Source organism: Hesperophylax consimilis, chromosome 9 (assembly GCF_061612785.1).
Source record: "Hesperophylax consimilis isolate HC1 chromosome 9, BYU_Hcon_1.0, whole genome shotgun sequence".
NCBI lineage: Eukaryota > Metazoa > Arthropoda > Insecta > Trichoptera > Limnephilidae > Hesperophylax > Hesperophylax consimilis.
In genome coordinates, this window is record NC_142844.1 from 12,828,085 (window position 1) to 12,847,242 (window position 19,158).

The 19,158-nt window shown below is 33.1% G+C and overlaps 1 protein-coding gene across 4 annotated transcripts in view; it reads left to right on the forward strand.

Annotated features, from left to right (window-relative positions):
• The window catches only part of VGlut (Vesicular glutamate transporter), a 112,435-nt gene that overhangs the window by 35,304 nt on the left and 57,973 nt on the right, over positions 1-19,158 (forward strand). The window lies entirely within an intron of this gene.

Here is a 19,158-nt window from a genome sequence, read left to right on the forward strand (position 1 = left end):
TTTCCCATGAATACAATCGTGTGGAGAAAAAAATGGCACTATGGAGAAAACAGTAAACGGTGATAACTCCAGAAAACATATATCATTGCTTCGCCTCTTTTAAGTTATATCATTCTATAATTATTAATTTTTGCTCATAAAAATCTAAGAAGACGATGAATTGAAAAATGGCATTTCATATTTTCTGAACACCTGTCGAGTCAATTCCTGCCATGATCAAAATGTATCATGTTTATACAGTGTGTCCGGGTGTAAAGTGCGCTTACTTCAGGAGGTGATGTTGGAAGTAAAAAAAGTAAATAACTTTTTTCGAAATTCCAATATTTATTTTCCTATAAAAATTTTTTCCATTTCAATTTTAATTTACCTTAAGACGTTGAAAATTCGAGAAAAGTTATTTGTCTTTTTTTACTTCTAAAATCATGTGAAATCGCTCTCCCTACCCAAAGTTAACGCACTTTACCCGGGTTGGAATAAAAAACATTATTTTCATATTTATCTAGTTTTGCGGCAAACGGCTCAAACTGGTTCGATTATCTTTCTAACGTATGGAAATCTGAGTGCAGATTTAAAGGAATGTTTAATGAAGGAGCCATTTAGCACTTAGGATAATTGTTTTGGCCATTTGAAAATGCCACCCGAAGCCCTGTTGGCTGTCGGCTGGTGGCTGTTAGGCGATTGGCCACGCATTGTCGCCGGCACTTAGAGGGGATGAAGGGTTGTTTTGTTTTACTAATGTACCCACACATAATTGTCACACAAATTGATGAAAATGTTGGCTCGTAAAATTGGGATGATTTAATGGCTAAAGGGCCGTTCTGATACTACTAAAATGCAATTAAAATAATATAGGGCTGGTATGGAAGCTAAAAATTACGTTTAGCAAACGATTGATACGAGAAATAATTTTTTTCTTAGGTGCTAAAATTATTATTATTTTTATTTTTTTTTATTGTGTTTATTTCTTGCTAGAGCAATCTCGATGAGTAACAGAACTCATTTTAGGACAGGAGGAACTTACAATTCATATGTAGGAGGTAGTAGGAACAATTTTACAACGGTATTTTGATATCAAATATAAGTTTCACATTCAATAATTAAAAATTAAAATAATGACACGTTATGTAGAACAAACAACAATAGAAAACAAGTACAGAAAGAAAAAAAAAACATGGATAAGATACAACAAGAAATGACAACACAGTTACATATTTTCATTTTTGAATGTAGTTAAAAAATTTCTTTTAAAGCATTGCTTTGCAATTTTTTATTGTGGTGGATGTGTTTGTACATATCTGGAAGCGAATTATATAGTGTATAGGCAATATAGTTCAGTGATTTTAACCCATATTTTGTAGTGTGTTTTGAGGAATGCGGATTTTATTGTTATTTCGAGTATTGTGGTTGTGGATGTCTTGATTGTAAAGTGGCTTGATGTTGGTGTGAGTTGATTTTTGGGTAATTTGTAGGATGGTGCTTGTGATTTCATATTTAGGAAGGATTGTAATTGGAAGGATACCAGAAACTGAATAGATGTCCCTAACATGAGTGTCCCATGGAAGTTCAAACACATTTCTGAGAGCTCGGTTTTGAGCCACCTGCAGGTCAGCTTTCAATTTCTTTGAGGCAAAACCCCAGATACAGCAGAGATAGGAAAGGTGTGAATGTACCATGGCATAGTATACTGAAGTTAGTAAAGGAATGGGTAGTAACCCTTGAAGCCTATATAGTACACCAGTTATAGGGGTAATTTTCTCTTTTATATGATTTATATGGAGATCCCACGTGAGTTGGGAATCTACGATCAGACCCAAATATTTTGTGTTCATTTTCTTTTCGAGGCAGTTGTCTCCAATTTTAATATCGAGGCTGAAATTTTTCTTGTTACCGAAAAGAATATAATGGGTTTTTTTTACGTTAAGAGTTAGTTTGTTTATTCTCAACCAGTTTGTGAGATGGGAAATATCAGCATTCATCTCCGTTTCAAGCTCCGCTAGGTTCAGTTTATTGTAAAAAAATTACCGTATCGTCAGCATAAAGTTGTATAGTTCCTTTAATACCCCACTTTGTTATGTCATTCACGTAGATTAGGAATAGCAACGGTCCAAGAATTGATCCCTGTGGTACTCCACATGTTATTTTACCTAATTCACTCATTTCTCCTCCAAATTCTACTGCCGAAAAGCGATTTGATAAATAAGATCGGAAAAGCTCCAGAGGTGTACCAACAATACCCAAATGCTTCAGTTTTTCGATCAATACGTTATGATCCACCGTGTCAAACGCCTTCTTTAGATGAATAAATATTGCCGCCGTAAAATCACCGTCATCTATATGTTTCTGCAGATTTGATATAAAATCGAAGGCTGCACATTTAGTGTTAGATCGTCGTCTGAAACCATATTGTTTTGACGTGAGAATTTTGTTGTGTTCGAGATATTTCAATAGTCTTTCTTTAATGACACTTTCAAAAATTTTAGAGATAGCTGGAAGTAAAGAGATTGGACGATAATTTTGCACATTTTTTTTACATTCATCTTTATGTACAGGAATAATTTTCGCAATTTTTAGTTTATCTGGAAATATACCCTTTGATAGAGAGAGATTTATTAAGTAAACGAGGTCATCCACCAGTTCACCCTTGCAGTTTTTGAGAAGGAGAGAGGTTACACCATCGGAACCAGCTGCTGCTTTAGACTTAAGGTTAGATATGATCCGTAAGATTTCCTTTTTATTTGTCCTGATCATGTTAAAAGATTGTTTTGCTTGAGGTTCCGTGTAGATCGTATTTACATCAGTTTTTGAAGATTTTATGACTGATGCTAAACTTTCCCCAACTGAGAGAAAAAATGTGTTAAATGCAGTTGCAATCTCTTTTGGTCCCTTTACTTCTTTGTCATTTATGACTAGAGATTAATAATCCCTTAGTATAACTATAGCTCAATATAATGTGAAGAATGTTATAACTTTTCAGTTATCTAGATACATAGGTACAGAGCTCTAAGTAGAATTTGAGTTTAGATTTCTATATTAACCATAAAAACATGACAAATTTTAAATAGCAGGCCGTCTATTTGTGCCAACATTTTTTATGAAAATTGTACGTATATTAGAATTCACTGCAGTTTCTTGGGGAATTATCGATTTATAGGATGGCTTCATGACAAAGTGCAGGTATTTAGGTTAAAGGCACGCCACAGTAAAAAAATCCAATGTTTACAATGCTACAAAATAACCGGTAAGAGTAAACATACTGATATTTAATTTAATTTTAATATAAATCCCGAATACCAGATTTTGTAATAAAAGTGAAAGGTGTGTGATGAATCTGGTTATCATAATGATGTTGCTAAAATACATTATACAGAATACTACAAACTAGAAGATTTACTGAATGCTGAATAATCAAAGAAAAAATAAATTAATTATATCATACCGTAATAATACACGACGTAACAAAAAATAATTACCTTCCAAATTCGCTTTCTATTTAAAATGACACTCATCTGAGCTCAGCCGTATTGATTCCGCGGTCCATTGACTGCGAGAGCTTATTCTGATAATGAACTCGTAATACGATACATTTCGGAAGAATTAATTAAAACATGAAAGCTTTGAACGTCATACAAGATATTTATGGCGGCTGGCAAAGAGGCTGGCTGCGGTAGTCATTATAAATATCACAGAGGAAATAGTCTGGTCAAAACCCGCCGTAATTAAAACCTTTATGAAACAGGACCCTTTCCCCAGATACTTATTTATAAAAGGACTTGATTAAAAGTTGATTAAATCATATTTTACTAGAACAGAATGTTATTTTATGACGTTCATTCTTGAGAAGCAAAAAATTCACCCTGTTTCATGGAATTAAATAGCAAAGTTTAGTAGAAGTACTAAAATTACTTTAAAAAATAAATAAACAAGCTAATTATAATATTTAATCAAGTTTATTAAGGCACGTATCCCGGTAAGACAAGAGATCCTGGGTTCGATTCCTAATTGTGACCGTTTTATTTTTTTTTGTCTTGTACTGCTTCACAGTTCTTTCAGATTTATTAGTATTATATTCTTCTTCAACTTATTGAAGACAATATTAGCGACCTGGGTTCAATTTCTAGATGCGACTAATTCTTTTTCTTATTTTTCTGTTTCAAATTTTAGTGATAAAATATTACAATTGAGGTTTTACTCATTAAATTGTACCAAGAAATAAATAATTTTTCCAAAATTTTTAACTATTTAGCGGAAATCCGTTTTGGGAAGTCCATCTAATATTTTTAGCGTGAATACTGCACGATTACCCGAAACCAGTGTGACTATTGCATCACGATTGATTATACTGTGAGGCTTTAGCCTTTTAGGTAGTGGAGAGAGAAAAGCGAAGGGGGAAAAGGACTAAAACCATTTCAAGCTACGTTTCGATTCTGAAGGATGGTCTTTCACCAGGGCAATGTGCGTGTATGTATCGCCTTGGAACATGAGATGCAAACTCAAATTTTAACCACATAATTTTCTCATTCTACCGATCTGTCAAATCGCAATATCCTTTCATCATATAGCTTATCAGACGTCTAAACTGATTTAACTGCATGTACACAGAAATTTTAATAGAAAAAAATGAACGCTTTGTTTTTTTATGAAATAATGATTGTGATTAGATTCTCTAAAACTTTTTACAAAGCCGTGAATTTTTTGATTGATGTTTCATTATTATTTCGTGTAATCTGAGAATAACAAAAAACTACAAATTTGTGTTTAACTGCTGGCCTGGCTTTCTCCTCCCGATCGATTCATCTTCTTGGCATGAATTGTGTTTTAATAAGATAGGGGAGAAGTTCCCTCCGCTGACTGAGACTAACTGACAGTATCAAGTTTCCACATAAATTCTAACCATTTTACTAACCTACTTTTACGATTATCGTGAAGATTTTATGAGCTTCCTTACAAAAAAATTCATTCGCAAGACTCAAATTAAATAGGTAATAATTTATTATTAATTATTATGAACTACACGTTAAAAAGTTTGCTTTGTTTTAATGGAACGCATAATATTCGCTCTAAAAACGACCTGCGGTGAAATAAGCTAAAAATTTAAAAAAATTTCCTACTTTTGAAAAATACTTTGAAATATTATTAAATATTTTTAATTTTGTAGTTAACGTACACGGTGGTAAGTACTTGAATTATAATTTCAACCACTAAAAAGCAATATTCTATTCTGTGAACAGTCCTAATTTTAAACCTTTTTTAATCTGTAGCAGTAAACACTCTCTAGCAATAAGCTCTGGCGTCCTTAAAGAGGTTTTTACAAAACTTTAAACTTAATCTACATAATTTATTACAAATATTATTTGAACTACACTACATAATCTATATAATATATGTAACGAAATATTGTTTTAATTACTGCAAAGTGGTTCGATGATAACTCAACACAGTGACAATTCAACACACTTTTAAAAAGTGATATAAGGTCATTAGAAACGATGAAAATTTTTTTTTAACCTAACCTAACCTAATTTAACCTACATAACCCAGTTAATAAAGTTTTTGTTTCACCACTTTCCATGACCTTATATAACTTTTTAAAGATGTGATGAATTATCATTGTGATGATTTATCCGGTTACCCTGCAAAATAAATAAAAAATAATTCATTAATAATATGTCAGATTGTTTATTTTGTACTATCTGTATCAACCCAAATATCACTTGAGACCAGAGATTACGGCTAGTTTATTTGATTATTCAAGACAATATTAGCGATTTCTAAACGAGAATCTGAAACAGAAAAATCAGGAAAGGATACGGTCTTTAAAAGGTACGGAATTGCCTTGCCCAGGGTCCTGGGTTCGAGTCCTAGATATGACCGTATCGTTTTCTGATTTTTCTGTTTCCGATTTTCGTTTAGAAATCGCTAATATTGTCTTCAATAAATAAATATTACAATTTGAGGTTTCACTCAATAAAATTACTCCAAAAAATAAAAAAAAATATTTGATTTTATGCTATCTGTATCAACCCTAATCTCACTTGAGGCCAGAGATTACTTCTAGTTTATTTGATTTTATTTATTTAATTTTCTAGATTCTTATTTTAAATGAAGTTGTGAATCATTGAAATTTACTGAATTAAAATTCAATGTTCTTTCTACAAATAGAATGGCGTCATATGGGTCTCACAATTTTTACCTCATTTGGGTGTTTCAAATGTTATTTGGATATTATATACTTTCAGGGGTTGTATTTTAACCCTAAAAATAAAGGCTAGTAAATCTAAATTAATATATTTTAGTCTGCAAGAAATTATTGTTACAATTTTTTTTTTATTCACAATTTTTTTGATTGTGTATTTCGTAAATGTACGAATTGAGGATGTCGCGACCAAGTAACGAACTAGTTAGTAAAATAATTAAAGAATGTGAAAAAAAATGATTTAAAAATAATAAATATTGATCAAAACGGTGACCGGATAAAACATCATTATGACTATTCAACACACCTTTAAAAAGTGATGAAAAATGATAACAAAAATTATTTTACGTAGGTTAGGTTGATAGATTAGTTTTTTCGTCGCTTTTAATGCTTTACATCACTTATTAAAAGTTTGTTGAATTGTCAATGTTCAATTGTGTTGAGTTATCATGGAACCATTGCTGACCAACATTGCAAAAATATGAATTAAATAATGGATATTTTAAGTTAAAAATGCACAAGAAAAATAGACGATAATGAGACGAAATAAAACATATATAATAAATACAGTAGATTCAGATTCTTCAGTACATTTCCATGCACCGCCAACACTATCGATTAACCGGTTTCTTCATCCATGACTGGAGCGACTCCATTCAGTCTCCCCCGATCTGTGAATTCGGCACAGCCAAATGGGAAGCTGGGGCAGTCAGATAAATCTGTCTGCCGGGCGCCGCAGTGGCGCGACCCGCGGGCTGCGGCCCCGCAAATATTTTTATTGTGCAAACTTATTGTCCGCCCAAACGTCTTTATTCCTCCGCCCAAACTACTTGAGAACTGCGAGGGAGCGGGGAGCGCCAAATGTATTGGTGTTTTGTATTCATAGCTTTTCGGCACGAGCGCTGAATGTAATGCGAACTTTTTTGGCAAGTCTGATTACGAAGAACAAAGAAAATATCATTTAATATTTTGAATCTTCGCCATTAACGAAATTATTAGAGTTGTCTAGAACAACGTTTGATTGAACGAGTATGTTTTATTTTATTTTTATTATTTAGTATTATTATTTATTGGACAATTTGTATAGCGCCGCTTTTGTGAGATATCACCTCAGAGGCGCTTTACAGTTGATGCAGGTATTACAAAAAATATAAATATTACAAAAATAAAGTGATGCTAAGTTAAGTAAAACGAAGTACAGGAACAGGTGACACGAAGATAGAAGATGGAGACTCTGCAGCAAGAATCCTAGGTGGTGAGGAAATTGGTCCAGCTGCTGCAGCGAAAGAGTCAGAACAGTGCCACCACGAGGTTCATCATCCTTCCAGGTATGTGTCTGCTGCTAATAAAGCGCTGACACAATATCCTCTCACAGATACCAGACCTTGGCAGCACAGCTGCGACGTTCGACGAAGATAGAAGATGGATACTCCGCAGCAAGAATCCATAAGCATTTTATGTACGTTATGTGTGTAATATCAATCCTAAGGTTGTGTTACGTATTTGTTGGTTGTAACTATTGATGCTTTATTTTTGCTGTCTGCAAAAAACCCAATATTTTAGAAAAAAAATCTTTCTATAGTAGTCCGTTATAAATCTTCAAAACATTGAAACCGGCTTATAAAACATAGGGAGAGATTTTGATAATCCATTTAATATATTTTTGATATTTTTTCACTCCTGGAACATTTTAATTGTTCAAAGTTTTTTATTCTTCATTATAAACACCCGTTAAACTCCAAAACAGTTTGTGAGCAGTTCAATTTCATAATAATAATTATAACACTGAAACACAAATATAACGAGAAAAAAGAGAGATAGAAGAATAACACTTCAAATGAGTACAATACAAAGACATAAAATACAGAAGTAAACATATTCACAGACACTTAAAGGCACACGGCATACTCAAACACACCCGTAGGCATATTTATGCATAAGATTAAATATTTTAACATTAGCTCCCCACATGAGGGCCCTGAATAAAATAATTCCCCTCAGGGCCTGTGTCATCTTTGGGAATGCTGCGTGGAGAGTCGTTTAAAGAAAGGAAGGAAAGGAAGTTTTGGAAAGGAAAAAAGTAGAAGGGGTGGGTAGGAATCTGGTGGGTCTTTGTGTCCAGGACTGACGAACGTATGAATCCATCTTTTTCACTTTTTGTACAAGGCGATGTACTTAGAGAGTCTTGTTGGAGAGGTCGAAAGGTCTCCCTCAACCAGTTTCTTTCGATCCGGTCTGTCACCCAGTTGGTAAGTAGACGCATCCGCCGCCAGGATCCGGACAAACCTCACAACATAAACCCGGGAAACCCTCCTAAGTCACCAAACGTAGTCACTTGAGGTGACCTATGGCAGAGGAGTTGTTTAAAAAATATATATGTGAATACCGCACAAGAGTCCCAACTGTTTACAATCGCCTGGAGCCAGTGAGACTATAGCATCCTCAATTGGGGTATGTTGTAATGTTGAAGGTAGTGGAGAGTGAAAGGAGATAGGGAAGTGGAAGGCGGGGGATACCTGGTTCTTCAGATATGGTCACTAAACACGTGATTTCTAGCAATTATCAATTTTGAATGGTGATCTTACACCAGAGCGATACTAACGGAACGTGCCGCAATTACACTATATATTCTTTTTGATGAACAAATTGTGTATAATACAAACGCCAAATAAATTAAATTGCACAAGCCGAGATTTGAACCTGCACCTTCGGGTTGCTAGTCGAGGTCATCAGGTGTTGGTTATACAATAAATGGTTCCCGTGGCGGCGGTACAAAAAAATCTTCGTCTATTAACCATTTTTGAAAACTAGAAAACTCAAGAAATTCCAAAAGAACCGAACTAATTGTTAATTTATTTCTGCAAGGGATACTCCAAAATATGACTTTTGTCAGGTTGAATGTACTACAGAATGATAATCAAATAATGATATAATCTCGAAAAACGTATTGCTACATTTCTTTTAAAAACATAAGACACCCTTTTAAAACTCTGCATGAACTTACAGAAAATTATATTACCACGACGTTTTTCATTAGTTCTTTCAATTTTACTTGGAAACCATTCCGTCGTTCGAATTTCGAAGAATTGTTGATAAAGTCTTCTAAACAATTTTTTTTTCGCAGTAGACATTTGAAAGCTTTCTTTTGAGTCAATGTCCTTTGACACTAATTAGACCAGGAAAAGTAAATCTCTTAATCTAACGAACCTCCTTTTTGAATGAAGAAAGTTTCATTCAGAATTCTTTCCATGCTTTCTAAAATAAGAAGATTTAAAAGGGAATATAAAAAATAATCTTCCGTGAAATAAAAGGTTTGTGACGCAACATATTTGTGGTTTTTTGTCTTAAAAACGTAATATAATTCTCGTTTGACATGAGTATGATGGTCAAAGGACAAAATAACATAAACGCAAGCTTAAATGGAATTGGATGGAAAAAACTTTTTATTTTATCGGTTTAATTTTAGAGTTCTAAGTATGAGCAAAATAAATGTCATATTTGAAAAAAAAGTTTAGGATTAGTTATATCAGGTTTATAAGATGTTATTTTTATTCCATTAGGAATAATTTAAGTGGGTGAAATTTATTCCATGTGTAATTCGATCCGAATTTAATTCTGGCTGTGTAATATTGGCACGTGAAATACTCACCTTTTGTAATTAAGTAAAGTAACCGAGCCCCATAAATCTGTTCATAAAGGTGAACATCAATGACTCCATGAACTTGGAAATGAGCCTTTTTTCAATTGATATAGTGTTTCAAATACGAAGGTTGTTGAAAATTTTACGAGCAAGTATACTTGTTATGTTAATGCATAAAATATATAAGATCAATTAGAAAAAAAAGTAAATTATAGTAAATTTATAGAGGCAGTATTTACAAATAATAATAAAATTAATGTGAGTTATTGCGAAACCAATAATTTATAAATAACAACCTTTGTATTTGAAACACTGTCATATCTGAAAATATCAATCAAAAATCAAATCATCACTTTAAAACTCAAATACAAAGTGCAGAAAATCAATTTGAATAACATACATAATAAACAAAAACATAATCAAATACTATGAATTTTCAATAATCCAATCCATAGTCTTTTTGAGTTTTTATTGTTTCATGGAATTTAAAATGTATTCTTTTATTGTCTAATAAATCTACTAAACAAAAAAATAATACGAATGACGCAACAGAGAAAATAAAGGGATATAAACAATATCTCCCTGTTAATTTACACAACTGATAAACAACTATTTATGTATGGTTATCAGTGGTGTAACATTTTTAACACATTAAATCACTAGCTGAATCTATTATAAGGTATGGAATCACAGCTTGGGGACTTTCATGCAAAACAAATATAAACCATGTTCAATCAGTTCGAAATTTACTAGTTAAATTATTAGCTCATAAAAGTTTAAACGAACAAAGGCATAATGTTCCATACCTTTATCACAATCATAAAATTTTCTCAGTAAGATCAATTCTGTGGTATAAAATTATATTTCAGCATATGAATAGCAATATATACATAAATAGACTGGACCACACTTACAATACTCGTTTTACGTTAAATGAAGGACTAATTTTACCTAAGCATTTAAACAAATATGGACAAAGAACACTGGACTACATGATACCTAGTTGCTTAAATATGTTACCTGCTGAAATAAAAAAAAATGTACAAATGTAAAAACAAATATTACGTTGAAAAATTGGCTCGCTGAAAGAAATAGTTTGTATTAGAGTCTAATACCAACTATTGGTAGATACTATCACTGTTGTGTATATGTTTTTATATTTTTAAAACAAATTGTTATTTTTTATTGTTATCACTGTTGTCATTAAGTAAAATAAGTTTTATCTTTTTTAATATTTTTTATGTGAAAAGTTGCCATCGACAAACTACTGAAAAGTAGTTTATTGGAACTTTTCTGTTTTTTTTCTGTATTTTATATTTTTATTTACTGTAATATATATTTTTGTCTTGCTTTCTTTAAATAAAATTAAAAAAAATACCATGTTACAAAATAGGCGATAGGTGAAGTTTCGTCAAAACACAAATACGTTTATTAGGATATCTGCCAATCTACATCCAGAAACTCAAATTAACATTTATATTAATTGCCAATATTTGCATCCCTCTCGAAGCTTCATAGTGATGGCTCATCCCACTCTACCCTCCCCTCTCCACAGCCTCCAATGATTTCCCTGTCTAATAAAACGCAACTGTTATTAAATCGCTAGGCTATTGACACAACTCCGATATGGATCGGCTATAGCTACATATTCTATGTAGTATAACTATCTGATAAAGCTCGGATATGATAGAACTAAAGGGTGTGTAAAATTAAAACAATATATCACAGTTAAAATTAAATAATTTTTAATTACACTGCAAGTTATAATGTTGCTGCTATAAATCCTGTCAAGTAATTTGTGTGTTCTTTTCTCATTTTATTTTTTTATTTAATACTTATAATTATGTATTTTTTTTAATAATAATTTTTTTTTTTGTTTTTTATATAGATATTCAATAATATTGTTATTGGGTTTATAAAAACAGTTTATTTTTAAACAAGTTCTGTTGTGTAATTATTATTACGCGTGACAGCTGTTTCGCCCTCTGAAGGCTTTATCAAACAGTTTGATAATGCCTTCAGAGGGTGAAACAGCTGTCACGCGTAATAATAATTACACAGCAGAACTTGTTTAAAAATAAACTGTTTTTATAAACCCAATAACAATATTATTGAATATATAAAAAAATTAAAATTAAAATGGATTCTACAAATTAAACTTAATAATAATAAATAAATAATAATAATAATTAGCCCACGGGTATTGGACCCTTTTAAATATTTTATAAATACTTTCAGCTTAAAAAATCTTACGGTTAAAATATCCCGTGTATTTATAAGGGTCTGCCAGCGCTTTTTACATATATTTTAATGTGAATACCGCACAATAGTACCAGTTGCTCCCAAACGTCTGGAGCCAGTGAGACTATAGCATCTCCGATTGGGGTATGTTGTGAGGCTGAAGGAAGTGGGAAGGGGAAAGAGATGGGGGCGAAGAAGGTTGGGAGTACTTGGCTATTCAGATCTGGTCACCAAACATGGCTAAAGCCCTTTTAAGCAACGTTTCGATTCGGAATATTAGTCTTACACCAGGGTCATACTGAGAGTAACTTCCATTCTGGAACGTGTCGCAAGTATACTTTATATTATTTTAAATTATTAAATTGTGAAATCACACAAATTCATCAAATAAAAATTAGGTTTTGCTGGTCGAGAGCTTTACCCCACGACCACGGAGGCTGTCAAAGCGTTAATATACGGTGAAAACTTACTGATATAAAATATTGCGAATTTATTAAAAAAATCTCTTCAAATTACTAGTCATCCTGTTAAAAATGGGACTGCAGGTCTTAAACGAATGAATTGTTAGGTTTCATGTCAAGCTTTTAGTAAAAAAAGAAATTTAATAACGCGACATCGGAACACGTGTACATAAAAATCATTATATTTTCGCATTTCGTCATTATATATTAACAGTGCAAGCGCATGTGCATGAACACGTGTTTTGATATATTCGGAAAGTACCAACATTTAATTAGGAAAGTCGTGCTGTCCCATTTTTAACTGGATAATAAATCAGCAATACTCATTTTTCTCCTTGTAATTACTAAACGCATACTCAAGATTCAATATTTATTTGCGAAAATGAACGAGATTCTTTATTGGTACACCGATTTTGTATTCGATGGTTCTTCCATAAATATTGTCTCATATTGTATAGTGTCTCATCTTTCTACCGGCTATCCTCCATTACACAACTGACTATACTCTCTAGTACATTTTATCTCAGTAGTACCCGAGGGCTAATGCCTCTAGGAGTTTGTGTAGCAAATATTTGCGTTGGCCTCTCGACGTAGCAATATCGTCGGGAAACTTTTTAGCAACCGCTTGCGCCGGCAACGGAATACCGATTGCTTCTTTGTTTGCTAAGCGCAAAGTATTTTTACGATTCCATGAACTGAGATTTACACGTCAGTCGGTTGTATTGATTTCAAAAGTAATTTAAAACTTTGTGACCAATAGTAAATGCTGTATTGAAAAATTTTATCATCTGATTATGCAAAAAAAGACGTAACTTTATTGCAATGTTGCACATGAATACGAGTTATCCATTTCTACTGAGCCTTTCTAAACAAACATTATGTCGTGATACCGCGATTAAAAGATTATATTTTTCCACGTGGTATTGTTCAATCTGACCTGAGCTAGCACTACGATATCCTTGTAAGTTTATGTTGGGAAGCTGAAAGAATTTAGGAAAGGGCAATTAGATAACGTCCATCCGTCCGTCTATCCAGGAAGGATGTTTTTCACAGGGAAATGTTAAGAAAACACCACATTAGTTCACTGTAAACACTTCACACTTCAATGTAAGAAGCCTTGATAAAGGAAATAAATGTATTTCAATCATTTTAGACCTCTCTTAGGCTTTTGATACAATATCACACATTAAACTAATTAAAAAACTTGAAAAAATCGGCATTACGGACAAAGAGCTAAACTTCATAAAAAGCCACCTAAATGGACGCAAACAACAGGTTAAAATACAGAATACCCTCAGTAACCAGCGCTCAACTGACTATGGAATTCCACAAGGAAGCGTATTGGGACCAACTCTGTTCTTACTGTATATAAACAACTTTTGCAACCTTGAAATTGAGGGAAGCATTGTTAGCTTTGTTGACGATACTGTCTTACTGTTTGAAGGTTGAATTGGTCAGCTGTATTTAAAAAAGCTGAAAAAATATTAACTTAATAAAAAAATGGTTAGATATAAACACGCTTACACTTAACATGAAAAAAACAAAATACTACAGGCCAACCTAATGATGATTACTCCATAAAAATACCTAACTGTACGAATTAAAATGTATGCAATGAGTGCCCGTGTATAGAGCGCACTCCACAGATGAAGTACCTCGGCCTCACCATTGACCCATACCTCAAATGGAATATACATACTCAGATCATTGCAAATAAAATTAAAAACAATACATTTCTTCAGATCCGTAAGGAACTTCCTTAACTTACAAATTCTAAAAACGATTTATTTTGCAATTACCCAATCTATCATTGAGTATGGTATCATTGCATGGGGAGGGGGTACTTCATCAGCTCTAGATCCTGTTGAAAAGGCGCAGAAAACAATTATGAAAATTATTCTCAAACTTCCTCAAACTGCAAACAGTAACTTAATTTTCAACATAATCAGAGTATTTGATGTTCGACAGATCTATGTAAAAACTATCCTCATGCATCTCTTTAAAAGCAAACACGTGCTTTACGAAAAAAAACTAACTTAAGATTTACGCGTAATTCGAACAAAGACATGTTGCAAGTTCCAGCACTTTTTTCCACCTTTGGTCAATGTAGATTTAGATAATTTGCCACAAAAATATTCAACATGCTCCCAGAAAATATTAAAGTGAGTCAAATACAGAAAGACTTCAAAAAATGTTTTAAAATTTGGATTTATTCAAATGATCGTGCCTATACTGGTGCCCTCACCCAAACGCCTTGTCATTGACAGTTATTACAATATGTACGGTGCTAAAACTTACTGTATTTGTATTGTGTAAATGCAAACAATAATGAAACCTAACCAAATTCCTTGTCACTATAAGTTATTATAGTTTGTATTGTGCTTAATCTTGCTGTATTTGTATTTTATATATGTAAACAAAAATGTGACCTAAATTAATGGATTGCTGTATGGGAATCCATATTAAAAATTTATAAGCAAACCATAGACAAAATGGAGAAATAATTAACTAAAAATTCTGCCTCAATACAGGTTCGCATAGTAAGACAGGTTATGCACAACCTAAAATATAGTATATTATGCCATTTCTATATAACACTCTTACATTCATATCTACTTTTTTCTTATATTAGAAACTGCTGTATTATTGTAACATTATTCTTTCAACAATTTCATTGTTTCTAACTGACATACAATTATACAACTTACTCATGACATATTATATATTCTATAATTTTTTGATGAAATAAATACATAAAAAAAAGTTTATTTAAATCAGCATGTAAAATGAAAGAATTATGTTGTCTCGAAATGTAGCTTAAAATGACACTAAATTTTTTTGTGAACAGCTCTGATAAGCAAGGAGCTTTCCTACCTTCTTCGTTCCCGTCTCTTTCTTCTACTCACTCTTTTCCACCTCACAACGTAAACATTACGGGGATGTACCACTGACTCTGGGCAACAGGAATAATCACGCGATACTCACTCACAAATAAACAATAAAATAACATCATTAGAAAACAATTGTCTACTTCGGAGATCAAATAACAAATAATCCTGCAATATTCTATATTTTAGCCAAGGACTAATAAATTATGATTTGAAACCAAAAATAATTCTTTCGAAAATGACACAGCTTTTCGCAAAAAATCGATCATAAACTGATGTACGAGTAGATAATAAAGACATTTTCCTAATAGAAGAACTCAATTTATGACAGTTTAAGAAAACGATTTATCCTGCGAAACAGCTCAAGGATATCTTAATTTATCTTGTCAGCAAACCCCGTGACTTCATTCCTCGTCGCTAGTTGGCGTCTCCGCCGCTAGGGTAGCTACCCCAGCGAGTGGAGGTAGAATAGGTTCAGGGTAGAAGGTTCCCGCCCCGCGTCCAGAGATGGCGCCCCGATAGCGGAAACGGGAAATGGAAGCGTCCCGCTGAAAGGGTTTCTGCCTAATGGACGGGAATGACTCTGATAAGCGCCGTATGATAAATCGAGCGATAATTGTCGCGCTGTATTCAGCCTCAACTTGACGGGCCATTTAAACACTGCGTTTTTTAAATGGGGAAGTATATTGTTAACTAAAACTAGTTAAAGACTGGTAAGGTATACCTTATTTTGTGTATTAATATTTTTACTAACGTAACATTTACTTACTTTAGACACATATAATATTGCACACCAGTTTAAAAACGTAGTTATTATAAAACATCGAAGTTTTTAACTGATTTAAATATATAAAAACTTGAGACGTGGTTGAATAAAATAGACGAGTGAAAAATTAACTTTAATGTACCCAAAAACAACTTAATTTGAAAAAACTATATAGGCTTGGCCAAAAAAGCTTATTTACTTTTGTGTCCGATTTTACACAATAAAAAATATTCTTTGTTAGGGCGGATTCGTTTTAGATTCACTCATCCCATCGGGAAAATGTGCGAATCTGTAATCCTTTGGGTTTAACATTTTCAATGTTGTTGTATAATATCTAGAAAAATCACGCCTTAGATTAAAATAGTCAGATATTTCCTACCTCTCCACTGCAATCGCGTTATTTGCTATAGTCGGAATAAACCTGTTGATAAACAATTTTTAGTAGTAAAAATTATTACTTCTTCAAAAGTTATCATTGCAAATACACTTTGTGGCGTCATTTTAATTAAATGATCATAAAAAAACCATTATTTAAAAAAATATATTATTGGTTACTTAATAGTACTTTATTCACAAAATGATATGTTTATTATATTCGTTACATCAAAACGATAGAAGAGCTCAATGCATACAAATCCGCTTATATTTAGTAATAGCCTTTGCAAATTGTAAATTTTATTAAAGGATCAATTTGAAATTATTTGTATGGGAAATGAAACCCATCCGGATTGCTATACAGGAAGCATATCTCCTCGCAAAGTGAGTTATATCCGGGTACAATCTCAATGCACCATAATAATGCCATCAGCCTTTGGTGCAAAGATAGTTATTACTCGAACCGGAAATTCGATCTAGTCTTTGTTAGGGCGGATACGTTTTAGATTCAATCAGATCATCGGGGAAATGTGCGAATCTGTAATCCTTTCGGCTAGCGTACAGAGATTAGATGATACGTATTTCGTATATTAAAAAATATTGACGGTCTCCGTGATCAAGGGGTAAGGCTCTCGGCTAGCAAGATTTAGGTCGCGGGTTAAAATCATGGCGTGCGCAATTAAATTTTATTGATTAATTCGTGTTATTTAACAATTTACTCATTTAAAATAATATAAAGTGTTTTTAAGGCACGGCGGAGTGGAAGATACTTTACCAGTGTTGCCCCGGTGTAAGACAGCCATTAAGACTTTGGCCGTGTTTACTGACCAGATACCAGGTACCTATACTTTGGAATAGCCAGGTACTTCTTCCACTCTTTTCTCTTCCCCGCCTTCTTCCCCTCCCTACAACCTTCAGCCCCACAACATCATTGGGGATGCTATAGGCTCACTGGCTCCAGGTAGTTGGAAGTAGTTGGGACTGTAAAAAAGGGTATACTGGGATTATTAATTTAATTGATGTATCACATTATTTGTTTGTAAAGGGGGAGACTAAAAAATATCTACATGGCGTTTTATTGTGACGTTAAGGACTTTGTAGTTTTATGTAGAATTTTGGAGGTGGGTTTGGGTACCGCCGTCCCGGAAACCCTTCATTGGATAACTTATACCTATGGTATAGGTCGCCCCAAGTGGGTCGCTACTTTTGGTGATTTATTTTAGGGGATGATGTATGTTTAGGATGAGCCTGCGCCGCGGTGGAAGGGATATGTTTTAATGTCCGTCACGCCTGGACGTACTGATTTCTAGATTCCTACCCAAGCTTCACACCTTTTACCTTTCCAGAACTTCCTTTTCTTCCTTTCCTTAAAAAAGACCCTCCACACAACATCCCAAAAGAAGAAAATTGTTTTTCTCAGGGCCTCCTATGTGGGGTTGATGTTAAAAAAAACCGCAATAACTACTACCTACCCTCCTTAAGCAAACGTAGCAATGACTTTAGATTGTGAAGATTTAGACTGTCGACTTGGGAGATCAAACAATAAATAATCGATTTTCTTATCAGAAATCATTTATAATTTTTAATGCTTTTGAATGAAGCTATAGGTTTGTGGTTCCATCTATCTATTACAACTAAATGAAAATATATTACATTGTTTGAACCACGACAGTTTTTATATCAAAGCTGATCAGTTTCGTAACAACCGTTCTTTCTTCAGGGCAAATTATTTACTAACAAAACGTAACAAAATAATGTGTGAACATTTATTATTAAGTGGGGGCGGAGGGCGTGGGTAGGGATTATTAAACAGTTTATTTTATATATTTTTTAAAAATATTATCTTACAGTTATGATTGATATCTCTTTTGCCCCACTCTTCACTAACTCCTAGTCACGACTCCACCCCTACGTCCACCCCCACTTCAATACTTAATAATATATGTTCACACATAATTTTGCAACGTTTTGTTAGTAAATAATTTGTCCTGAGAAAGGAACGGTAAAAATATGGTAGTCAAAACAAAATAATATTGTTTTATGAGGTTATGATTTTAAAGTTTTTTCTTTATTAGAATTATTATTGTATTCGTGGTTGACATTAATATAAGTTAATATTCGGATTATAATATCAGAAAGATATGAAATTGCAATTCATTAATATGGACTTATGAATAAATACATACCTCAACGTACTAGCATCAGTAATGTATTGATGTTGATTTTGATGGATGGTGGTAGATGCAAGTGCTTCACCGTCGTCCGATTACAAACTCTTTAAATTAAATGTTTTTACTCATTTTAAACCCATCAGCATATATATAGGTATATAATAGTGATGATTTGTATAGCGCAGTTTTTGTGTAAAATCACCTCAAGGGCGCTGTGACGCATCTCCACTTGAGTTTTTGTTAAAACTTCGCTCGAATTACAGAGGGTCGCTTTTGAGCGGCAAGATTTGTTTGGCAACATTTTTATCCGACTCGGGTTGCAATTACACGTCTCTTACATTTGCATCCCACGGCGTATCTTCAGTTACTTATGCAATAAATCTGTCTTCCCTCCGGTTAATCTCCGTTTTGCTTACCCGACAA